The following is a 21,112-nucleotide window of genomic DNA, read 5'->3' on the forward strand; positions in this document are numbered from 1 at the left end:
AGAAAACTGCTGGCACTGACACTCTTATTTTTGCTCTCTTTTTTTACACTCGCGCGCTATATAGCCGCTTTGTAGCGCTTTAATGTTGCAAGCAGTGTTGTAGTCATCTGTTATTGTGGTTATTATTATTATTTTGATTTCTTCAACTTTGTGTTTGTCAAAATTCTGTACGCGCTTTTGATTTATGCGCGATTTTTTCCAACGAAAATTCATTTATATATAATAGTCAACCGAAAATGTTGCATAGTTTTCGCAATAAAGTTCTAGTCTGAAGCAGCTATGATAACGAAATAAGAACACTAACTATAGTCGCACCAAAGCTATAATACCCTACACAGTGGCAGTTTTTATAGTGTAAAAATATCTATAACTTCATTTCCATCGGCCAGTTTGTACGGTGGTTATATGCTATAGTGGTTCGATCTGAATAATATGTCCTGAAATTGTAGTGTTATCTTGAGCTATTAACTATCCTAAATTTGGTAAAGATACCTTGTCTAACAAAAAAGTTTTCCATACAAGAACTTTATATTGAACGGCCAGTTTGTATGGCAGCTATATGCTATAGTGATTCGATCAGAACAATTTCTTCGAAGATTGCATTACTGCCTTAGACAATAACACATGCTGACTTTAGTAAAGATATCTCGTCAAATAAAGAAGATTTTCATACAAGTGCTTGATTTTGATTGTTCAGTTTGTACGGCAGCTATATGCTATAGTTGTCCGGTATCGGCGATTTCGACTAACGAGCAGCTTCTGGGGTAGAAAAGAACGTGTGCAAAGTTTCAATTCCATACCGTAAATATCGTTCGTTTGCAACTCACTTGACATAAAAACTTAGTATACATTTCGGGGCAAACTTATACATATACTATGCCTTTGATGTTAATAAAAATTAATTAAAATTTCTTAGAAATTTCAACAAACTTATTTATTTTTAAACTATTAAGACAATGAAAATAAATTGAACTATTCGTGAAAATCAAAAGCAGATTTTCTTCTTCTAATATCGTATGGACTCTGCGCTTTTCGGCAATATCCCAACCAAGCCATGATTTGTGTTGCTGTTCCTACTGCTTCATTTTACCCTTTGGTATACTCAAACTCTCAAGCGCCACACAAACTCATAACTGTATTTATTTACCAAATATTTTCTTAATTCCTGGCATTAGAATAGCTTAAAATATCGTGCTGAGTGTGTATATACATATGTATATTACATTTTTAGAAAGATCTCCTATTATGTCCGATTTCTTAATTTTTTGTGTGCATGAGAGTTTTTGTATTTACACATATGTATGTATGTACATTAGGGTGTTTTTTTTTAACTATTAATTTTTTCCAATCCTATCATGAAATTTCCTTAGAAATACCCAAAAAAAAAATTCCTTGAAAATTTGATACTTTAATATTAACATTAAGGACTGGACCAAGGCATGTAAAAAATTTCCATTGAAAATACAGGGCAACCGTGACATTTTATCTTTCAATTTCTATAGCTCAGAGGCATTTTATGGCATCGCTTTGACTTTAGACACTTATTTCTCAGAATTGTACACTCTACAAAAGTGCCCATTACGACAAAGTCGAAACTCACACCGGCGAGGTAATATGGGGATCTAAACTTGACTTTTTCACGAAACTCGCATTTTTTTGTATGGCCGCTATATGCTCTAGTGTTCCTGTATCGCCGATTCTCACAAATGAGTGGATCCTTGAGAAGAAAAGAACGTGTTCAAAATTTCAGATCGATATCTCAAAGACTATGAGACAAATTCGGCTATATACCGAAACACGAACATGGCTAAATTGGATAAACGTCACGCTGATATATACATATGTACATATATATATACTTCATAGGATAATTTTTTTCTAGGTGTGACAAACTTCGTAGTATACTTTATATACCACGTTCGGGGCATAAATTCTCTACACCTCCTAAAACGCTTTTTTGTCCGCAACAAACCAGCCAACCAACCAACAAACGGGTAATTGAAAGCATCTGCTTCGTCGCCTTTTGTGCCATTTCGCTTTATATTCCATTACGCCCACTCTTCTTTCAATCCTTAACATTTCTCTATTGCTTTTATTTGCATGGTTTTTGTTGTTGTTTTTGTGCACTGCCGCGACCATTTGTTTGCCGCACGCCACTAAGCTATTGTTCTATTTTTACTTTATTGTTGTTGTTTTTCATTTTATTATTTTATTTTTTTTTTTGTTATTTGTTTCCAGCAACAAATAGGTCAGTTGTTGTTGGCTCTGCTTTAACCATTGTTGCTGCAACAATTCGCTATCTCAGCCATCTGTTGAGCGCACTGCAGACACTCGAAATTGTTGCACGACCAGTTAGGCCTCTTGGGAGAATGTTGCCGACAGCAGTTGTATGTTGCACCTCGTCCGAGCTATTGTTGTCGTCAAGTGGTAATGTTGTTGGTGTAACGGGTTATTTGAATGCAGACGATTTTTGTTCGCTTTTGTTGTTGTACTCTATGCTTGTTAGCACAATTAGTATGCCACTTACAGTAGTGTAGTTGTTTTCGGTGCCCTTTTGACGAAGATAGTCATAGGCATCTGCAGGCGATTTATTCCGCTCAAAATGCGAAAATTCGTTTAGAAAATGTTTAGAAGAGTAGCTTATAAGTGAATTGGAAATCGTTCGGGGCAACAGATTTTCAATGTTTTATGTGTTATTGTTTGAGAAAAATCCCATCTCCCGGCCATTAATTTTTCGAGTTCTTTTTCCTTCTTATTTCTTTCGTGTTCTTCTTTAATGGTTCCGATTTGTTTGAAAAAAAAAGGAATTTATATAACACTAAGATTAAATTAGATCATCAGAATTCAGTTACCAGGTCTACTTAGTCTACGTAACGGGAACGATCCCAAATTTAATTGCGACAAAGATCAACTCAGCGCCAGCAACATTCTCAAAACTATTTGGAGAACGTTTTATAACCGAAAAATTACTCTATTAGGAAAAGCGACGAACGACAACACCCATTTTTCTTGGCACTCGAGTCTTTGATGAGGGTTATAGAAATTTGGAATTTGATCAAAAATTTGATTCAAAAGTTCATGAGGACAAACAAAGAGTTCATAAATTAGGCAATGAAACCCAAAATACCCAAGCCAAGATCTTATGCTTTTTTGTCCTTTATCAACACATAGGGTTTTTCAATAGGGTACAACAATAGTAGGTCGATAGTGACAGCAAAAGACGCCATATTTTTACACGTCCTTTTGACATTTCTCTTTAGTAAGGTTTGCCATTTCATCATGGAAAGATATACGATCCAACAAGGAGTCGAAATTATTAAAATAAATTCGAAGTCAGTGGCCTCAACCGTAAGATTTAGTTCAGTTTCACAAGTGTTCTGAATAGACAACTTTGAGGTTATTTAACAAGTTTTTGAGATTTATGTTAGGTTCACGTTCAATAATGTCTAAATGAGCACGGGAACAGGAGCTGTTAGATTGGAACTTGAAGAGCTCTAGTGAACAATTTTTAATAAATATGGTGACTTTGAAAAGGGCAAATATGAAGTTCAGAGACAAATATAAGTATTGTTGCTGTATAGGTCTTAACACAGAGATTTGAGATTTGCTTTAGCAGCCAAAAAAAAGCTTGTAAATAACCAGTCTCTTCCTTGATTCTGGTAGTTTACGTCATGAATGCTTTTTCAGTTTTCATTCCCGTTCAGTAGCGAGTAGCTTATATGTTTATATTCGACTGTTTCTGGTTTCAAATCCGGTGGGTGTGCAAGTGATTTGATTGCATTCGCTGGCAACGCCGGTTAACGCAGCTGCCATTACCCACTTTTATTGAATTTGCAGTAACCATTTTTATTTAGTGCTTGTGCCTTCCTTCCGATGTTCCTGATTTGATTTTATTTTACAATAATTTATTTTATTTTTTGCCATGTTCTCTTTCTGACCCATCTTCGTGTACTTGTTAGTTGCCTGTTCTGTTGTTGATAGTATTTTTTACAGTATTTTTGCTTTAAATAGTTTTATATATTTTTTTATTTGAAAACTTTCCAAATGCACTTCTCCATTTGCACTTGTCACTAAAAGCTGTATAAACTTTTCAACGAGTTGCAACTACTCGTACATAGCGCGATGAGCGCGAGACTAACGGAAACGCCGAGAGGATAAAACTGACCAGACTGTTTAGCTGTGGTTAGGCAATGTCAGCGCGTCATAAAGTTGGACTTGCCAAGACAGTGGTCCATTTTCTAGAATATGTATATGAATTAATTGTAATTTTTTATGTGTAGAGAAATGAAAAATATGTTTCGGTTGTTTTTGTAAATGTTCGTGATGTCTTTTGACTTCGTTAACACTGCAGTTTTCTGAAATTATGAACTGTAGTATTCCATGTAGTATTCCACGTTGAATATTAAAAAAATATTATTTTTAACAAAAAGTAGCTTCGCCAATATTTTAAGGTTATTTTAAGTAAGCAATTCGCTTATAGAGCGTCTCTCTTACTAACAAAAGTTAGTTTGTTACCCTAGTGTTTCCATTTTTTCATCACGAAAAATGAAAAACAAAACACTGTATACAGTTTTCACTTATCTCTGAGTGCAGTGATACACTTTTGAGCTGCCATCATATTTTTCTAAGTTAACTCAGTTTTTATGTTACTAATTTAGAGTCAATTAATTAGACACACAGTTTCATTTTAAATAGTTTTAAACATACTCATTTTTTCAACTTTTTAGAGTGTTATATAAAACTTAGTTGGCTGCTAATTGAAGTTAAAAATTGTGAAAAGATTTGACAAATATTTGAAGTTGTATCTAGCAATTTTTATTAACAAGGGGAGAAGGCTAAGTTTTAAAATGAAGCAAATAACAAAATTTAACCAATTTAATTCTATGAATATCATATTTGTTGTGCTGACTAGTGTTCGACTAGCGCTTTGAGTATATTACAAATTTGTTGATACGGCCATTGCCTTATGAGTGGGGCAAGAGTGTCGCCACTAGCTAGCTCGTCGGCTTTGCAGTTGTTGCAGTGATTCCGTTATGACCAGGCAAACTAGTCTGATGATTAAGGACCTTGATGATATTTCTAGGGAACAAAGACACTCATTGGCTACCTTTAGGCACATAGTTAGCGAGTTAAGCCGCTCTGCTGTCAAAGTAAATGTAATCCCTAAAAGAGGCTGCACTTCCTAGCAGTACATTTACCCCTACCTCAATAGCTGCCACTTATGCCTGAGAAACACTATAGTGGTCTAGTAGCCTAAAGCTAAGACTAAGCAGCTCTCCCGCTTACAGCAAACTGCGCCTCCAACCTTCGAACCATCCGTGAAAAAACTTACTGCGTCTCTTCTCCAGTGACTCCCCCAATCTACTTATCCTTCGTTGGTTCTATGATTAAAGAAAAAGTTGCCATGAGTATCCTCTGGGACGCAGTGATCTAAGTTTACCGGAATGCAGTTGAAGGAGGAGCAAATTTTGGCATATCCTTATTCGGTCCCTTCATACTTGTATGCCCAGCTTCCCTGAGCCTTTGAGCGTACTTCGTAGTAATTCATCTGCTGGGGTGTAAAATGGTATTAATGTTATTGTTGGTGTATTCTGCAGTGTATCAAAGATGCCTATGAGAGCTGCTCTTTGGACCCGTTCTAGCTTCTTAGCAAGTGTAGTCTTTTCGAGCGTCTTACACCATACGAATACATGATAGAACATTATTGGCTTTATTACGGTTGCGTAGAGCCAAAACAAAAGCTTTGGTGAGAGCTTTATAGATATATTACTTTGGTAACAATTGAAAAAATGTAGGAAAGATAGAGAGAATTCACGACCGTAGTAAGTCTAATGTAATGTTAACGAGTCTTGTATTCCGCTTTCATCAACAATTTCCTTTACCATAGTACTTGCTGAAGATATAAAAGTTAATTTTAAGGTAGAATATACAATTTTCAAACCGTTATTATCGATAGAGATGAGATCAAACGCTAACTGACAATATCGATAAATGCAAGTTATCGATAACATTTTTCAGTATACTTATCGTAATTATATCAATAATATCGATAGAGACCAGATCAAACCATAACTGAAAATATCGATAAATGTAAGTTATCGATAAAATTTTTTTTGGCATGATTATCGTAATTATACCGATATTATTGACAGAGACCGGATCAAACCATAACTGAAAATATCGCAAAATGTTAGTTATCGAAAACATTTTTTAGCAATTAATTATACCGATATTATCGATAGAGACCAAACCAAACTAAATTGAAAATATCGATGAATGTAAATTATCGATATTTTTTTAGCATCCTTATCGTAATTATACCGATATTATCGATAGAGACGAGACAAACCATAAATTAAATTATCGATAAACCATAACTGTAAATATCGATAAATGTAAGTTATCGATAATATTTTTTTAGCATCCTTATCGCATAACCGGTTTAAATTTTGCAAAATCTTTACTCTTTGGTTGCCGTTTATTTTCAATTTGTGTATTCTCACAAACGTAAATGCTGTAAGTAATAAGCATACATACATACTTCCCATGTTTCTCAACAAAGCTGTTGATGATTTTACATTTATTCATAAATAAATTCTCATTCGCAAACAAGTATTCAAAGCAATTTTTGTGAACAAACGCTAAGCTTCTCATCTCCCAACAAAACACAGAGGGAATTTTCTGCCAACTCAAAGCTCAAAACGCGCTTTCACCGCCGCAAAAAGTGCTTTATTTGCACTCGCGAAGGATTTACAACATTAGCAGGATAATTAAAACTCATTTGAATTCAATTTCATGTATTTAGTTACTTCGACATTTTTTTTGCTGCTCAAAAGTTTGTATTCGTTTTAGTTGAGTTTTTTTTGTAGCGCTGTTTACGGATTTAGTTTTGTCGGCAGAAGAAAAAATAAACGAATCGCGTTTTCCAGTGTGGCAGCAGAGATTTACAGTTTTCAATGCAGCTGCATGCGCTTCAGTTAAGGTCTTGTGACCCGAGAAGGAGGCAACAGTTTCAGCAACCGCTGTTTTGCGCTCTCCTACTACATATCGCGTACAACGAATGATGCGCACAAGAAAACTCAAGGATGGCAAGGATAACGGTATACTGAAGAGCGCTGAGTGGTTGTGAACGTTTGCAGCGCAAACGAATTGACGCAAGCAAAGCGTGTGGACAGAGTTTATTTGAGAATGACGCTAGGTTTGAAGGCTGTCGCTCTAAGAGAGATGTGCATGGCGCGTTGATTAAGAAGCCTTGCTGGGCGGTTAGTACGCGTTACGGTGCGTGAAATTTTCATACGAAACGTCGATCGAAAGGGAAATCGTGGCATTTTGACGGCGTTTGTCGGTTGCCTGGTTGTCTGCTTGTAAATCATTCGCGTTTAATGCAATTTGTAAATGTCGCAGCTGTGCCAAGCTCTACCTTCCATTCCACATGCCGCAGGGTGTCTTTTTTCGCTGATAGGAAGCTATTCACTATGCTGTGCATTGTAGTTATGCAACGTGAGGCTTCTCCATGTTACCCTGCCGGGCTTCGATGATTTTTTTTAAATTTACCTCGCAACGAAATCGTTGGTAGGCAGTCCTAACTCAGAGTTGACGTTAACCATGTCGCGCCGTTGCTTATCGGTATGCCATACCAGACAACAATAACGGTAAGTAAATGCCATATGTATTCGCAACATTCGCACATTCGTAGCCTTAACAAAAAACAGTGGAGTCAGCAGCATTTACCGTATACCAGACAGCTCGCGTGCATCGCCTTAGCAACGAGATTCAAATATTGAACCAGCCAACAAATGGTAATTAAATGGAAATGAAAAAGGAAACCCGAAAATTTTATGCAGCAAATTTAATAAAAAATCGTGGTTTTTACGATTTTCATGTGTCGAACATGTTGTTCGGATCGGACTACTATAGTATACATATAGCTTCCGAAAAAGTTGACTCAATCAAAATAAAGTCCTTGTAGCGAATACTTTTTGGTTTGAGAAGATATATTCACGAAATTCAGCATAGATTATTGCTTGAAGCAATATTACAATCTTCACACCCACTATATGTGCCATACAAACTGACCGCTCAGAACCAAGATGATTATACCATTTCATGCTATGAAAAGTGCAGCTGCAGCTTCGTTATAGCTGTAGTAATTTTTTTCTTCTCTCACAAAGGCATCGGCCAGGCTTTAGTGTCATAAAAAACTTGTTCGGCTTGCGGCCTGGCCTCAATTCGGCTAAGGAGAACTCCTTATTGACCGTCTGTCCCTGCAGAATAAATTCATGATGCACTAAACCACGAATATCGAAAAAAAAACAATGAGCATCACATTGTTATTTTGTTTTGATTTTGACTCTTTGTTTTTCCCTCTACATATTCCGATGATTATAGACTTGTTTGCAAGACAAACTCATAAACAAATATCTCATCGGCAGTTATATCCAAAATATCCATAAAAATCATTCGAACGGAATGCCGAGCTCTCCCGCGATCTCACTAACACTTGCGTGAGCACTTTCAAGCACCATATCCTTCATATTTTTTCATATTTTCATCAGTTGAAGTGGTCGAAGGTCGTCCAGAACGAAGTATATCTTCTTGGTTTTCGATCTCTTGACCGTCTTTGAAGGCTTTGTACCGTTCGTAGTTAAAAATTAAGCCTTTTCCAACATTCGCAGCTATTCCGCACATAAAACTTGGTTAGAAATACAAATTTGAGTCAAATTATTTGTTCGATATTTTTATCCATTGTAAAAATCGCAAGACCCTACTGAGGCGTACCGACTTATGCAGCTGCTGTAAACAAACTGGTTGACAAATCGCGCTCATATTTGGCACAGTAATTAAGTAAGGTCCTACCAACTTATCAAATATATATTTTTGAAATATCTTTTCCTCGGTGAATTTAATGAAAATTTCCGGGTGCTATTTTGTCACAATGTATAATTAAAATTCAGATATAATCTTTTCAAGACGATGGTATGTCTGCGTGTCGAAAATGCGTTGAATGATGTCAATACTTCACTTGGCTCCCATATATCTAACACAACGATTTTCGAACTTCCAGAAGACTTTATACCGCATATACCGGCCAACATGTGAGTTATGTGAGTTATCTTAATGAAAATGAGAGAGCATGTTTTATTGTTGACAGTGTATCTTTGTGCCTAAAATGGATAAATATATGTATATAATGGGCGAAAACTTGACCTAGCCCCTATATAACAAACATATAACACCTGTTTGACTTTACTACATATGATTGGTAATGACATGTGAGATACCTTAATGAATCTCATAGAATAATTTATTAGTACTTATGTGGGCTATTCTTTCTATAAATAGGTAAAATCGGGTCGATACTAACCCGAACTCCCATATGGCGTAATGCATGCATAATGTCATTTTTCTAACAAACCTTTTGTCGGATATGTCGGTCAGCGTATGAGTACATAGGTTGCTATATATGTATATTTCTGGCCTAATAATGTAAATAGGCATATTTATCAACGAAAATGTTTTTTTTGTTTTTTTTTTTAAGTTTTTTTGTTTGTCGATTCCTGTTTTGTTTCGGGCTCATACGCATAGATCCATGATTCGTCACCTGTGACGACCTTATTAACGTCTTTTGAAGCACCGCGATCGTATTTTTTCAGCATTTCTTTACACCAATCCACACGAGCCTTTTTTGAGCGATTGTCAAATTGTACGGGATCCAACGAGACCTTTTTTTCGGCCAGGTGTTCATGCAATATCGAATGTATGCTGGTGGGAGAAATGTATAGGCATGCCTCTATCTGAAGGTATGTTACATGACGGTCTTGCATTATCAGTTCACGTACGGCATCGATGTTTTCTGGCACAGCGGCTGTTTTTGGACGACCTTCACGGAATTCGTCTTTGAGCGAGCGTCGGCCACGATTGAATTCGTTGTACCAGTTTTTCACAGTGCTATAGGATGGTGCTTCATAGCCATACAAAGATTTTAGTTCATCGATGCACTCTTGTCGTGATAATCTACGTCGAAAGCCTTCTTTACTGCTTATGTTTAATGTTTAAATTTTAAATGGAAAATGGAGCGAGAAATCAAGCACTTGAACAGTTTGAACAAGGCATTAGAAGCAACAGTTATAACTTGTAATATCCATTAGCGATATTAACAATCATCAAACATTTTAAGGTTATGTGAAATTCGGGTCTCGACAATGTTGCTTCCACACTTACATATTAAAGCTCAAACCTGGAGTTGCCACTCGTTTTTCTGCTTGGTAAGCGAAAGTTTATTGCAGCAGTAACAACAACAGTGTCACTTTTTTCAATGCAAGCAGGTGTGAGGGTGCAAGCGCGTAGGTCAAAAATATATGTATATACAGTACATATATAACTTGTTACGCGGTCATCAGTTTGCAGGGCATTTAAAAATCGCTTACCATTTTAAGCGAAACTTGATAGTTTGCGTTTTTAACAAATTCAATTTAACTTGCGAATTTGCACACTTTTTACATTTTCGCATTTTCGCATTTTATTATTTTTACTTTTGCCATTTTGACGACAACTTGCGCGTGCTGCACGTTTTGGTGCGCAATTTTCTTTGGAAAAGTATGCCAATTTATCATTGTATTGAAGTGATTAAAAATGTTTGCTGCTCTTGGCAGTTGGCAGTTGGAAATAATGCGACTTTTCCGCATAAACTTGGGAACTTTTGCAAGGGCGTAAATCGGAGGGGGAAGGTGCTGATGCAAACTGTTGCTGACACAAAAGTTTATTTATTTGTTGCTGTTGAATGGCAATTCCTCTTGAACGGAAAATTAATGTTTTCGTTTACTGTTGTTGTTATTATTATTGGTTGGCACAATAGTAATCGTTAATGTGTCGCTGTTTGGTGTCCTAATTGATTTTCCCCAACGGAAGTTTGCTTTCATGTGTGTGCGATACTTTTTTGTTGTAGTTGGTTGTTGGGACAAGAATGACTATTATTAAACTAATGTTTCCTTCTAAATTTCTTGGTTGGCTTAGACCTTGGTATTAGATCTTACAGCTTATATTTTGTGCAAAGTTTTTCTTTCGCACTTAAAGCTTGTTCCACTAAAGACGAAGTTAAGAGATCTTTTCCAATTGGTCTGCAAATGGTTGGAAATAATTAGTTGTTCGAAATATCAGTCGAATTATTTTCTGTTGAGGGTCTGAGGTTTACACTTCATTTGACTCAGACTGAAAAAATAACTACATTTTCAAGAATTTTAATAAAAATCTTTATTATAGGCTTCTAATATCGGCTGGGATGGTCTTCAGTGCCTGCAGCTAATTTTGTTTTGTTCGGTTTCGACTAATTTTTGGAGCGCCCATCGCTAAATTGTTGGATAATTTCGACGTCATATTCATAAACCCACGACTCGTCATCAATAATGATGCGTTTAATCAATTCCGGGTCCTCAGCTATGTTATCGAGAATATATTTTGCGATTTCTACTCGACAAAGATTTAGGTTTTTCAAAGATTTAGGTGCAAGTCCATCATTGACGTGCTTTATGCTGATGCCAACACGACGATTTTCAAGCACTACGAGTTTCTACAACTGAGTGGACTAGTTCGAATGAAGACATGGAGTCACCAATACAAACTCTGGTGGCATTTTCTCTGCCCACAAACCTGCGTTGGCGTTGTGGGTGGGTAGAAGCCATAGAATAGAAGGCAGTGAGTTTCATTGCGCATAGATTAGAAAACTATTGTTGTTGTAGTAGCGGCAGAAAACACTGTGACCTTACACTCTGATAGCAGGCTGCCAATACTAGCTCACTAACTTTACGTTAAGGAATTTCTAATCGTTATAAATGGTATCGAGTCACTTTGTGGTAAGATTAGTATGGGTGTCAGGTAACAGTGGAACTGTAATGTTGTTGAGTTGGCAAGGGAAGGTACCTCACTATTAGTGAAATGGGAACAGGTCTGTGTTCATCTCTCCCTGTGCGTTCTACTACTGGTTGGCTGGGCTTCGCGGAAGCTTGGCTGGTGTTGGGCTACCATCAGTTCATGCGCTGTCACAAGATCCTCGTAGACCCAGATCGATAGTGAGAGTTCTTTGCCCTCAGTTAGGTTAGCGTCTCCCTAGTTGTGGAATTTCTAACAGGTCATTGAAATATCGGCGTCCATGCCAAGGTTGAGAATCTAACCACACGCCAGCTGCAAAAGCTGTATGGAAGAAGATGAGCTGGAATCATCTCAACTCTTCCTTCTGGATAGTCCCGTGTTGGCGAGTTCAGTTTTAATGCTTGTCGGCTGGCAAGGCTATGGCGTCTGTATTTTGGGATGCGCATGGAAGCATTTTTATTGACCACCTTGTAAAACGAAGGACCATCAACAGTTACTGTTTCGCTAAGGCAATGTACCGTGTCACAAATCAGTGAACACGTTGCCAAAAATCCATGAATTGGGCTTCGAATTGCTTCCGCATTTACTGGATTCTCTAGAACTGGCCTTCAGCGACTATTTCCTGTTCTCAGATCTCAAAAGAATGCTTGCTGGGAAAAAAATTTCGTCGAATGAAGAGATGATCGCTGAAAATGAAGCCTACTTTGAAGCGAAGGACAAAACCTACTAGAAAAGTGGTATCGATAATTTGAAGAGTCGTTATAATCGGTGTATTAACCTTGAAGATATTTTAGTTGTTTTTAAATTGACCTGTTGTAGTAGTATAATTGCAATCTCTGGAACAGCCACCAAACCTAACCTCACCTAAATAGTCTCAGTCAATTTTGTACGGTATGGAATGAGGAAGATTTGTTGGAAGACGGAAATGACAAAATTATTTTGCCCCACAACCTCAGCTGCCTGACTAATAATGCATATTTTTCGTATTGACGAAGCCATTCAGCTTGAAATGAGCCTCAACGCTGAAGATGATTTTTCGATGAAAATCCTGATCATTTTCTAGTTGTTGCTCAGCCCAATTCATGAACTTACGACGATTCTGGTGCTCAAGCGACTTCAGTTCTTGTGTCAATTTGATCTTGTAAGGATGTAGGCCAAAATCTTTTCGCAAAATTTGCCAAAACGACGTTACAGAGTTGCCAAACGCTGGAGAACGACGAATGGAGACTGATTTGGATCTTTCTCTTACTGGCATGTGTCTGGGGATTCAAATTCTTCCACTAGACGCTCAATTGTTGATTTGACAGGATTATTGGACGTAGCGCTCTCAAAGTTGAGGTCACTGACTTCGAATTTCGGTAGTAAATTTTAATAATTTCGACTCGTTGTTGGATATGTCTTTTCATGATAAAATGGCAAAACTTACTGCAGAAAAATGTCAAATGAGCGGGGAAAAATATGGCATCGTTTGCTGTCCCTATCAGTCTATGGTTGTAGCGTCGTTTTGAAAAAACTCGTTGTATGTATTTTGTTTGTCTTACATACATATATAAAAAGTGAATTATTATTTCTCCATTCAAATAACACTTTAAAAGTTACTTCAGCCATTCATCAACATCGTATATTTTTTAGATAACGATATAAAATTTTGCACCTGTTCTTTTCTCTGCTCATTTCTTGGAACAGCCTACATAAGACCATCTTAACATATAGCTGCCATATAAACTGAACGAACGGCATAAAGTGCTTGCATGGAAGGCTTTGTCTTTAGACGAGATATCTTCACGAAATTCGACACGAGTTATTGTCTAAGGCAACGCTGCAATCGCCGAAGAAATTGTTCAGATCGCGTCACTTATTTACAAGAACTTTGATCTGTCAGTTTGTATGGTAGCTATATGCTATAGCTACCATACAAACTGACCGATCAAAGTTCTTGTAACTCGTATTTTGTATTTGTGAAGGGTATTAAAGCTTCGGTGCAAATGAGTTTAATGTTTTTTTTTTTATTTTGCTTAACCACACATCCAACAGAAATGTGAATTATGGAGTTTTTCAAATGTATTCTAAGCAGACGTTTAAGTGCAATTATCTCTAAGCACTCGTGTTTGTGCGTGTGTGTGTGTGTGTACGCGTGTTAGGGTATTGCACGCTGATTGGTGGCGCTAATGGCAACACCGCCAACACCATGAGTGACTTGATTGAAGTTGCCGTTAGTTTCGATGCTTTTACAGTTGGCGGTTCCGGCGTTATTAACGGTTTCCACATCCTTCTTTTTAACGCTTTTAGCGCACCGAAGCGCACACATACACGTTGCGCGCAGAAACACATAGAACACCTAAATGTGCGCATGTATGCGTGTATGTGTGCGCGCAGTAATAATGCTGCGACAATTGCGGCAGGTGTGAACTTCTTGTGGTGACACACATTTCTTCGCTTCTCGCATTTCTTTCACTACTTATTCACATGAGTAGAAAACAAAAATATGAATACACGCAAGCATCTGCCATACAGACCGTATGAGCGTCACAAGAAACAACAAGAAAAAGCAAAAACAAGAAACACAACTTAAAAGTCGATGCCAAAGGAGCCGCTTGTAATATTGCTTGTGCCGCTCATGAAGGGTGTTTGCCACGCGAGGCTGGGACAAATATACGCGCTATAAGAACTAAATTCATCATAACCTCAAAGTGTGCGTTAAGGTTGCACTAATGAGCAAGAAATATACAAGCGCATGCATAGCGTTGACAACGCGACGATGCTGTAAGGCGGCAAACGTGCTCGTCGAACGTGCTTCATGGGTGCCATACACGGCGTATGAGTAACACTCTGCTTTGCAACTGTTGACGTTTGAAGGCAAAAGTGAATGCGAATCACATGTATTTGCGAAGAACACACGTGCAAAAACAGAAGAATGCAACAAAAAAAAAATTTGCTGCAAAATAGTGTCAACAAGCTAGCTAAAGTGTTGGCGTGTTATTTTCTCAGCACTAACGACAACAACAACCACAACGCGAGTTGCAGTAACAAAAACGATACTTTAGTTTAATGGTAACTAAAGCAAAATAAGGGTAAATGATAAGAGTTAAGAAGTGTTACTCGAAGAGTAGTCAACGCTAATGCGTTGAAAGAGGTTAAACAAAACGAAAAAAAAATAAATTATAAAGTTTTAATAACGGAATAAACAAAAAAGTTGACGTAATGTGCTTTAAAGCGGTAGTAAATGAAAATGAAGGTGCAATAAACATTTTCAGAGTTTATTTTCATATGTTTTTCATTGTGCTGAAATTGTTGTGCGAGAAAAGAATTTTATTATTCAAAAACCCTAAGCGTAGTGTTAGCACCAGGCAAGTAGTGAAGCGCGTTAACACTGGCGTGGTAGCACTAAGGCAAAGATGTATTGGTAAAACTAAAAAAACCGCTGTTATTAATTAATATTTCTTATGCGATTTTTTTAACCTTCAACTTTTTCGATTTGAGTTTTACTTCTAAACTTGCTGGTTTTGCATTCAGCTCACTGTCATTGTTGTTGTTGTTGTTTTTATACAGAAATTTTGGACAGAATAGCGGTTTGTAGCAAAAAATTTTCGAAATATTATATACAATTTCTAGGCTTATTGATTTCAGCGTTCTATTCCTGCTATATTTCGTCGATTTATAGCCTAACTATAGGCGCAAGCACATTTACTTCAGCAATATATACTCAAATGATCGGCTATGAATCAGTAAATACAGTCGCTTGAATTCTACTACAATTGTTTATGTGCAATTGAATTACATTTGCGAAAAGTGGAGAAAAAAATGTTCACCATACATGTTTCCACAATTGTTCGCATTACATCTACTCACATTACTCATACGCCACGTATTACGACACTCATCGTATTGCGAGCGGCTGGTAGTTAAGTGCAATCGTGCGAAATTTTACAATCTTTCTAAATATCGACAAACTTTATTTTGCCAGCACGCAGTAAGCAATGCTGTGGGTGCTGCCGAAACTTGGTTTATTGAGTATATAGGCACTTGGCGGGAACTTTATATACATATGTATAGAGTACTAGGTAATCGTTTGGACAAAAGTTAGATGAAGTTCATACTTAATTTTCAATAATTACATTTCCACCACTATTTCGTGATCTTTACAGCAAAAGCAAAAAAGCGTATATAATTTTTTTTTGTTTTTTTTTTGAACGGTCACTTTGTATGACAGCTATATGCTATAGTTATCCGATTTTGAAAATTCTTTCAAAAATTGTAGCGCTGTCTGCGAAAATAATTCAAGAGGTATTTCGTGAAGATAACTTTGCAAATAAAAAAGTTCTTCATACAAGAACTTTATTTTGATTGGTCAGTTTATATGACAGCTATATGCTATAGTTATCCGATTTTGAATTTTTTTTCAAAAATTGTAGCGCTACCTTGAAAAATAACATATAATAAATTTCGTTGAGATATATTCACAAGTAAAAAAGTTTTCCATATAGAAACTTGATTCCGATCTTCGGTTTGTATGACAGCTATATGCAATAGTTATTCGATTTTGAAAATTCTTTCAAAAATTATAGCGTTGTTTTACAAAATAATTCGTGAGAAATTTCGTGCAGATAACTCTGCAAATGGAAAAGTTTTCCATACAAGCACTTGATTTGGGTTTGCTGGGTGTGTATAGCAAATGCCTTTCATATGTACAAATACACCAAACACTTGAATGGTGGAAGCTTCAATTTGGTGAATGTAAAACACTTAAAATAAGGCTGAATTGCGAAAGAAGTGCAAAAAGCGTATATGCTGTGCGTGTGTGTGAAGGTATGTAATTCATATGCAAATATGTATAGCCCAGAAGTATGCAACATGCAAGGCATGTGAATGATAAGCAGTTGCTGCACGTGCGGCCTCAAAATGAAGCGCGTGCTTACCCACACACACATACACACACTCAAATGCATTAAGTTGTACACACATATGTACATACAAAACCCAATGTGTCTGCGATTTAATACACACTCATAGGTATGTGTTTTTTTTTTACACTGAGCGATATGTGTGGCATGACTTGCAAGTAGAGGTACTGCATTGCTGGGCATGTATGAATTTCATACGGCTTTTATGCTGTGCAGTTTTGAGTGCAGCACGTGACGGGAGCTTTTCTTGTTTAGTTGTTGTTATTGTTCGTATATTTCGTTTTCAACTATTCGCCGACTGCTTAACATGCAAGCAAATGTGACAACATGATTAAATGCAACAATAATAACAATAATAGAAACAACAATAGCAACAACAATAGCAGCAACAACTAGTTAAAAAGTAAAATTCCACAAACTACAAGTGTAATAACACAGGAAACCGCAACAATATTCAGTTGAGCGCATTGCGCAGTATTGTAGAACTCTCTTGGCTTCTGAGATTTCTTGGTTGTGACTTAAAATGGGTAGAAATATGTATGTACAAGCAGATTTTAAATCGCAACTTGTTCATATAAAGTTTAGATTTCTTGTTAAGGAAAATATCACTTCTTAAAAGATTATGTGTTTTAATGTGTTATTTTAAAAAAAAAATTTCATGAAAACATTTTTTAGAAAAATATTTTTTTTTAATGTTTGAACAAATTTTTTGAATTTTTTTAAAAAAATTTTTGGAAAAATGTTTTTTTTTTTTTTAATTTTTTGGAAAAATATTTTGTGCACTTTTCTTTTAATTTTTTTTTTTTATTTATTTTTTTTAATTTTAACTTCTTAACATGTTTTTGAAGAATAATCTTTAATTAATTTTTAAAATTTTTTTTTTTGTATTTTTTCTTTTATTTAAAAATTTAACTTCTTTTTTAAATATTTTTTTTAATTCAACTTTTTTGAAACAAAAAAAAATATTTATTTGAAAACATTTTTTGAAGGATATCCCTCCATTTTTTTGAAAATTTGTTTTAGAAAAATATTTATTTGAAAAAATTTAAGAATATTTTTTTGAAACAATTTTTTGGGAAAATATTTAAAAAAAAAAAAATTAGAAAAATGTTGTAATAAGTAAATGAAAAATGTTCATTTAAATTTTCTAACATGTATCGAAGTGCATTCGCATTCTCTGCTACAAACCAGAGAACATTCATACATACATACATACTATACATACAGATACCATACACATTAATGCATTCCCAGCCATCATGCTATTGTGCTATAAATTTGCTCTGCCGGTAAATACGCCTGTTGGCTGTATTGGGGCGTAAAATTAAATTATTCCCCGATTATGCGTTTGCATTTCACCGAAGTTTAGTGGAAAATTAGAGTTTGTGAATTTTGACAAATGATAATTTGAAAAACTATGCGCCTCATGCTGATGATTGATGGTGTGTGTGTGCTTTTAAATTTGTTAAACAAGTAATTTTCACGGCTGATTGCGAAAGTGCAGTGAAGTGCTCGAAATTCGTTGTTTTGTGCAGAGACAATTGTGCAAATTGCATTGCTGAGCGTTACTGGCACAAAGTGGAAAATTTCATCAAGATGCGAAAAATGCGGAAAGCAAAAACGTAAAGTGGAAGATTTTTAATGGCAATATGATGGATGTGTAAAAAAAAATAATTTAAAATAAATTAAATTATTTTTTATATTAATTTAATTAATTTTTACATTATTTTAAATTTAATTAAATTAATTTTCATACTAATTAAATTAATTTAATTTTTATAATTTGTGATTTCAGTTTTTGAGTTTAAATTTTTTGAATGAAAAATCTAAAATTTCCGGGTATTTATGGAATGAGGAAGAATTTTTTTTGTTTAAAAAAAAAAACGATATAGCCTTAGGTTTGTATACTTATTTTAGAGGAAACAGCTATTATATATAAATATTTTTGAAACAAAAGTAAGTAAGTTTTACCTTTAATTTTTAGGCATAAGCTCGATATGAAGAATATTCTTTAATTGTTGTTCTGAAAACAAAAGAAGATATAGCTTCAGTAATTTATATGATATGTGCATGTAAAATACATAAAAACCTTAAGTAAATAAAAACAAATAACAAGGAAAAAGAGCGTATACTACGCATGCAACGAATACCCTTTACAGGTGCATTTCTTATACCATAAAACAGTATAAAAAGTAGTTTTTATAGATTTTTATCGGCCAGTTTGTATGCTAACTATACGCTATAATGGTCCAATCTAAATATATGTTAGGAGATTGCTTTGGGTAATTATCCGTACCAAATTTCGTGCAGATATCTTCTCAAAAAAAAAAAAATTCTCACAAGGACTTGATTTTGAACATTCAGTTTATATGACAGCTATATGCTATAGTGATCCTATTAGAACAATTTCTTCGGAGATTGCATTATTGCTTTAGATAATAACCCGCTTCGAATTTAGTAAAGATATCTCGTCAAACAAAAAAATTTTTTCTCACAAGGACTTGATTTCGGTCAGTCACTTTGTATGGCAGCTATATGCTGTAGTCATCCAATCTGAAAAATGTTTTCGCAGCTTGTAGAACTGTCTTCAATAATAATATTTGTTAAATTTCGTGGAGATATCTTAGCAAATGCAAAAACTTTCCATACAAGCACTTTATTCCGATCGTTCAGTGTGCAACTCAGCCACAAGCTTTAGTGGTCAGATGTTGAGCTGTACGAGATACAAGACGACATTTCACCGTTCAGTGAATTACAAGACAGAAAGTATTCGACGCAGTACCCACCGGGGGAACAGAGGAAAAGAAAGACCTCCACTTCCTTGGAAGGACCAGGGGAGAAGGACTTGGCTTCGCTGGGAATCTCCAATTGACTCCACGTAGCGATAAGAAGAAAGGACTGGCGCAATGTTGTTAACTCGCGTATAATCGCGTAAGCGGTATCTACGCCAGTAAAGAAGAAGAAAACGAAAGGTTAATAGTGAGCGTATGAAATCTTTGCGAGGTCCTTTTACAATTTAGGATATTTGCAAAAATGTTGGAAAATCGAAAGCAATCGGTAGAGAAAAATTAGCAAGCAGGTGAACCACTTTGATGCAAAGAAAACAACAGCTGCGAGTACAAGCCAACTACATAAACATATGAAGCTAAGCTTTAAAAGATAAAATGGCGAAAGCTGCAGTACAGACTAGATTTAGTGGCCAAGATTGCCAACCGCAGCACTTGCAACCGCTCGGCTTGTGGTCCATGCCAGCCGGATGTCAAGTGGCTAAAAAGTGTGCGGCAAGCAGCAATTCAGCTGCTCAAGAAGCCACAGGATAGCTAACGGTAAATGACAGCAGGTAACCAATAAAGCTGAGTGCAAATAAAAGTAAGTCGAAAGAGCGCGCGTTGCAGCAGGAAGGAAAGCTTTCGATTGAAGAATGGCAAGAAACTCCTAAATGTATGCAAATAGAGTGGAAGACAAGCAGCAAGTGGTGCACACATACGCACATACTGGGTGGCAGATGAGAAGATTTTAAAGAAATTTATTATAAATGTAAATATATGCGGTGTGCTGCCTTATAAATATGCATGTATGCAAATGGGTGAGTATGTGAGAGATACTATGCACATTCGTGCAATGCATATATGTATGTACATACTTGTATGAATCTGGCAAGCAATGCAGTTGTATTGTGTGTGTGTGTAGCTGTGAATCGCTATGCATGACTACACGTACGTATGTTTATTCGCATATTAAGTATGCAGCACAGCAGCCACTTTAACACCTTTATTTACGGCACTCATACGCAGTGGCATGCTCACACAGTGTTGCCGCTAGAAGCGCAATCACTTAAGTGCAAATAATGAAGAGCCTTAAAGAGGACTTAAAAAGCATTGTGTGTAAAAATAAATAGAAATAAGATTTCGAAAAATTTTTAAGGGAAGCTTATTGTTGTTATTTACGCCTGGTTGCTAATGGTCAATATTGTAGAGTGCTAATTTAATAAAATATACACTGCAAAAGGGCATGCTAAGTTTGACACAAAGTTCTTAACACCTAGATGAAAACTTTGGAGATATCAAACAAAATTTTATATATGTATATAAGTGATCAGCGTTAAGAGTTGTGCCAATTTGGTCAGCCCCGTTTGCTTGTCCAACTGCTGGTCTGCGATTACCCCCTCGGTTTTAGCGATATCGATCTGAAATTTTTCGCACGTCCTTATCTTCGCAAGAAGCTCCCCATTTGTTAGAATCGCTAACGACTCATCCGATGTTGTCATCGTCCATGGCTCTGCATCACATAGCAGGACGGGGATGATGAGTGACTTGTAGAGTTTGGCCTTTACCCATTTGCTTCGC

At 36.1% G+C, this 21,112-nt stretch overlaps 1 protein-coding gene across 2 annotated transcripts in view; it reads right to left on the bottom strand.

Moving 5' to 3' along the window:
• The window catches only part of LOC120782734 (leucine-rich repeat-containing protein 15), a 151,023-nt gene that overhangs the window by 22,954 nt on the left and 106,957 nt on the right, over nt 1–21,112 (bottom strand). Inside the window, exon 4 of one of the 2 annotated variants that reach the window (XM_040115166.1) lies at nt 18,738–18,789. The exons of the other annotated variant lie outside the window; for it this stretch is intronic. The gene's annotated coding sequence lies outside the window, so the exon portion shown is untranslated. The remainder of the gene's footprint in view (nt 1–18,737; nt 18,790–21,112) is intronic. 2 annotated transcript variants of the gene reach the window in all.

Source organism: Bactrocera tryoni, chromosome 1 (genome assembly GCF_016617805.1).
Source record: "Bactrocera tryoni isolate S06 chromosome 1, CSIRO_BtryS06_freeze2, whole genome shotgun sequence".
Lineage (NCBI taxonomy): Eukaryota > Metazoa > Arthropoda > Insecta > Diptera > Tephritidae > Bactrocera > Bactrocera tryoni.